Below are 6,000 nucleotides of genomic sequence, written 5' to 3'. Positions count from 1 at the left end.
ATTTTTACAGCATTGTGTTTTATGTCTCTTAACCAAAATGAAAAGCACATATGACTCTCTGGCTTTACTGTTGTATAAAAATACATTATATCTCATTGGGGCCTGTGGTACAGAGACCTGTACGGTGGCGTTGATGTGGTTTATTTGCGAGGCAGAGCTGCGGCTGGAGGTTATTTTCTCAACACAGACATGTTCTCTAGCCTGTGCGTGTGTGTGTATGTGTGTGGGGGGTGGGGGGGTGTAATGCAGTGGTGTGGAATAGAGAGCTTTTTAAAAGCCAGTGAATAAAAGCTTTGACATCCCCTCTGCACTGCGTCCCCGCAGCCATTCCCATCTTGTGTTTCCTCCAGCCGCCCCGATGCCACCATTTCTAACAGAGCACCGAGATGCAGTGAACACAATTAAGCATGATGTAATGAAATCACACCATGCTCTTACTAATGGAGATGTTGGTGAACAGGGTCAGCCAGTGGAGTGTGTGTTTGTTTGTGTGTGTTTGTGTGTGTGTAAATGTAAGTCTGGTGCCTACTGAGGAAGTTGTCAGTCCTTGTGTTTTCATTCTCAATAAAACAGTCTACAAACTAGATATGTTCAGGGTAAAGATGCAGTATAAAATCCTATAAAAACCCACTACTTGAGAATAATCTTAGCTCGTCCTTTAACGTGTTTATTTGACAGATTTTACAATGTATTGTGAGTCCTCAAACATTCTTGATTAATTTCATAAAAATAGCGAGTGTTTAGTCTGGCTGATGGACAAAGCAAAGTGATTAAATTTCAACCTCTGTATGCTGCCAAGACTGACAGCTAACAAATTACTTCAAATATACAGTTATTGCACAAGTTCTTAGGTAGGGTGAAAATAATTTACATTGCATTTTGGAAAATAAATGTACTTTTAAAATAACTGCCAAGGTACCCTCACAAGAGCAGTCCACAATAAAAGCCATTACACTGAACATACCAACACTTCATTAAGCTCCACGTGACCTTATCCAGCAACACCTCGGTGCAGAATCTGATATTTTAAATACTCATTGACATTTAAATCCTGGATCACATCGTAGAAAGCTGATAACCTCAGATCGGTGAGTCAAAAAAACTGTCTCATTATACACTGTACTGTGGATATCAAACTTTCACACACAAGACTGAGCAGCACACTGAATCAGGAACAAAGAACCTTCCTTGACCTTGGAGGATATTAAAGTGGCTCTTGAACATAGTGATCTTGAGCAGTAAATCAACCAGATAATGAAAAAGGTCCATATGAGCAGCAGCAGTGGCAAAAGACTAGATTAAAGGACTTAATGAAATGGATACTGTACGTAGCACGGGATCACTGGATGGGCACTGTATTAGGACATGAGGTCACTCAGCCTGATCCAAATCTGTAAAAAATTAAACAGTTTGTGAAAGTATTTACAGTAAAATGGCAAAAAGAATTTGCAAAAGATACGGGTGGTACAAAGGTTTCTTCTTTCTATCAGAAGTAAAAATGGTCAAGAAGTGTTATGATATAAAGAAAAAATCAAAAGTAGTAAAATCATGAAAATTACATCAGGGCAATTTTTCACTCCTTTATTAAACACATTAATTCTTCATGAGAGGACCCAAGTGTGTTGATCAAGTTGTTAAATTACCAGGGACAGTTTCAAACTGTTTGCTGAGAGCAACAAAAACAATGGGACCAAGAAGTATTCAGAGTATTCAAAGTATTCAGAGATACCAGTACTAACTGTAAAGACAATACTCTAGATATGGACGAATTATGGACACACAAAGACAAAGAAGTGGAAGAGATGATAGAAAACCTGCTCAAGATCTACATAAATATCCAAAACAAACAGCAGGGGACCCAAAAAAGTCCTTAAAGACAACAGGAATAAAGTCCATATGTCCACAGTCAAGCATCATCTTTACAAGTCTGGATTGTTTGGGAGAAAAGCACACAGGAAGCCATTGCTTACTGTTAGACAGAAGGCAGCATGCTCAGAGCATGCTAAGGAACATGTGAACAAATGAGTTCTGTTGTCTGAGACCAAAGTTGAATTATTTAGAGGTCTTAATTTGCAGAGGCATGTGTGGTTAGAAAAAAATACTGCCTGAGGAACATCATTCTTACAGCCGAACATGGGGCAAACTCACTGATGTTTTGAAGGTGGGTGTCTGCATCAGGTACTGGTGCTCTGCATAGGGTGAAAGGAAGAATGAATGCAACCTAGTTTCAGAAGATTTTAAAGCAAAGCCTCCTACCATCAGTTAAACCTGAAAATGAAGAGGCACTGGGTCCTTAAATGGCAACGATCCAAAGCACAAAGCAAAGTCAACTCAGAAATGGTTAAAAAGGAAAAAGTGAATATTTTACCATCACCTTCCCTTTCTCTAAACTTCAATATTATCAAAAAGCAGTTGATTTGAAAAAGGCTGTACACAAGAGACAGCCAAGCAATGTGGTAGACATGGAACAATCATGGGACGAAAACTTGGCTAAACGTTTACCTGAAAGGATACAAACGCTGCTTAGATGGCATCCAAAAAGGCTGGAGGAGGTTATGAAGGCAACGGGAACTACAAGTATTAGAACGTTTCATAATTCATTATTTTACTATAACCTTCTTTTTAAACTCTTCTTAATCATTTTGTTATGTATGATAATAGACAAACATTTATATTAGCAGATGCAAAGATTATTTTTTGCCCTCAACTGTACTGTTTCACTGATCAAGAAGAGGTGTTATTATTATAGCAGTCATTTGTTTAAATCATATTTTTCAAAGTAAAGGGTAAAACACTTTAAAAACAAAGTGCAACTTACGCATGAGTACAATTGTATGAGTACCAGTGAAATCAACATCAAGGGTCCTGAACAGGTCACCAGTGTATCTCAGGGCCACAGAGAGACACACACAGACAACCATTCACACTCACATTCACACCTACTGGCAATTTTAGATTCACCTATTAACCTAACAGAAATTTTTTTGGACTGGGGGAGGAAACCATAGGAAACCCACGCAAGCACGGGGAGACCACGTAATCTCCACAGAAAGGCCCACAGCCTGGCTGGGCAACAACCCGCAACCTTCCTTCTGTGAGGCAGCAGCACAAACCCACAGGTAGAGTATTTTCTTAATCCTGTGTTATTCCTAATTATTCCGGTATTAAAAAGCACACATTTCTAGTTGTTTGTTTAATATATATACTATATTTCATATATAGATTTTTTTTTATGTTTTACATTTGCCCTGATTTTTTTATCCTCATAACCACAGTTTCAAAAATGTCCTATTTATTAAGAGGTTGCTTTGTTATTTATCACACTGCAACCCTTCTTGTGAGTATTGCCATTGCACTTTCTTAACCACTCCATAGCTGATGATTTAGCTTGCAATAACTAATAGAGATGAAGCTCTTGGTAGATTGTGTTGGTAAATGTGTGTAGATGCATCTTCGCTAATGTTAATATTCTGTGCTTTCCTTGAATTTATGCTATTGTAATGCCAGTAACTTATAAAAAATTGCCTTTAATTCTATGAAAGTATGGCATTTTTTACATTTAGATGTTTTATAATCAGAGTAATCATGATTATGTAATGAACACTGACTGATTTTTCTGCACAGTGAGCTTGAACTCTTCTGCTTTAGTCAGTTAAAGTGAAGGCTCCAGTACAAGAAGACTGTTTACATTTGTCTTTTTCCTAAAGCGACTGTGAGAGGTTTATAGTTGAGAGGAGTGCCATGAAAAGAAGCAAACAGACTGTTAGGTACTTGGCTTCTATAATGTTTCTGCAGTTTGAATGTGGTTCTGCTATTTTTCTCTTATGTGGACCTGTTAAAACATGTTGCCAAAAAGGGTTTTGCACCAGTTACAGTTTAAATTCACATTTAAATCGGTGCGTGTGTGTGTGTGTCACCACTCTGTCCTTTCTGACCCCTCCTGCTACATCCTCAGACCATTTTGCAGCAGCAGTAACTGGCTGGCGGTTGGTTACTGGGTCCTCTGGGGTATTAATCAGCTAACTGGCTGCCATGGAGATGGGTGAGGCTCCGTACCCTGATGCACAAGCTTTTTAATCAAAACTCCCTGAACAAATTGCCATGTGTTTGAAAGACTGATTAAATTACAGCTTTCATCTCTTGAAGCCAATTTAGCTTTTCCTGCCAGGATGCACATATACTGTATGTAACTGCAAACAAACACAAACAAAAAGCTACATGTGAAAATTGCCCAATCAACCATGTCGACTCATACTAAGATCTACACAAAGCCCTGAACAGTTAAAATTTATGATCTGGGATTGCATATGACCTCACAAAAGAAAAAACGATTTTTTCCCAATGGTTCATGGGCTCCACTGAAATTTCTGTTGATAATAATGCAACATTTTCGTCGTCTTACTGAAATGTTCTCCCTGGTTCATAAAACAGACATCTATCTAACTGTTCCAGTGCTGGCTCCAGACCAGTATTATTATTACCGTCTTTACATTGAAAGCCTCACATATGGTTTCACCCACGAATGATTTGTGTGCCCGGAGTTTCACACTTCAGAGCTCTGAACACTTTAAGTGAAATAATTCAAGGAGATTTTCAAAAACACTTACCTGGGGAACTGAACCGAAACCAGGGCCCCGTGATCATATGATACCTGAGAAGTTGTGTTGCTGATAGAGAAGAGGGTAATCGTGGGATAATGTGCATGTGATAGCTGCAAGAAACAATATCTGACAGCATTGCTGTGGTGTTTGGTTGCTGTATTTTGTGCAAGTCAAATAGCAAATTTACTAAAACTGTTTGTACTTGCTTGGAGATACTTCTACAGACCTTTGTGAAACACCAGATGGTGTAAGGTACTGTAAGTCGACAATAACTGGATGGAGAAATACATAAATTGCCTTTTTTGTTCTACTTGGCAAGCTCCACACATATCTGGCACCCATAAAAACTCACACAAATCACAAAATGTATTTGCAAATGCAGTGTCAACCAGCTCTTATGTGTAGTGTTGAAACTCATTTGTAGTCCATTAAGCAGCCTGCTCGGGAGGAGTACTTCAGTTTCAAGGCAAGGTTTTCTGTCAGGGCTTGTTTGCTGTAAACTGTAAACATTCTCCTTTTAAAAATTATACAGTTTTGCTGAGTATGTTTCTGATATCAATAACAAAGACAGTGGCCACACCAACAGGGCAAATGATGCAGATAAAATGGGCCAAAACCAAATTAGGGGTTAATTCAATCTGTCCTGTAGAAGCACTTTGTAGTGCTGGAATCCAGTAAGCACAACACTTACACAGAGGGGAGAGTGTGAGAGTGGCTGATAGAGAGGTGATATAAAAAGGGGGTGGGGGGTGCAGGAGGTGTGAACAAAGGAGAGAGGATTCCTCTGTCTTTGTGGAGGATTGCCTGGATGAAACACGGGGTGGACGAAGCATTGTCCAGATCAAACTAATGGGGAGGAAATTTATGGTAACACTTAAAGAATGAGATCAATAGGAGCAGTGCTTCTAACAGGGAGGAGAAGGAGGAGTCCACCAGTCCAACAGAAGGTCAATATCAGCCCAGCAGGATCAGTTACAGTTCCATTACAGCAGTCAGAGAGGAAGAAAACAAAGAGGTCAATACTTGTTACCTATGGCCTTGTGACAGACTTGATCAGTCTCACAAAGTAAATGTGCCAACACTCTTAACAATATTTACTCACTTTAAGTAGTGCTCAGAGATCATACAGTTTTGCAAGCCAACAGTTTTTGTGTGACTGCATTTTTAGTAAATATTGTTCTTTAACGTGACATTGAATTGGCAAGGTTTAATATCAAGTCATGTACAAAATCTGTCCCACAAAATCATTTAAGTGTATTATTTGTTAAAAATCATTTAGCAATGTTTATCTGATTATCACAGTATCACGTGGTGGCAGTGACAGTATCACAATATGAATCCAGTAAAATGCTACACAATGTTGTGAAATACCAAATGCCAGCCACTGCAGCATACATAA

This window comes from Channa argus, chromosome 15, assembly GCF_033026475.1.
Source record: "Channa argus isolate prfri chromosome 15, Channa argus male v1.0, whole genome shotgun sequence".
NCBI classification, from domain to species: domain Eukaryota; kingdom Metazoa; phylum Chordata; class Actinopteri; order Anabantiformes; family Channidae; genus Channa; species Channa argus.
The sequence above is the reverse complement of the archived record's forward strand: the minus strand, read 5'-3'. Positions refer to the sequence as shown.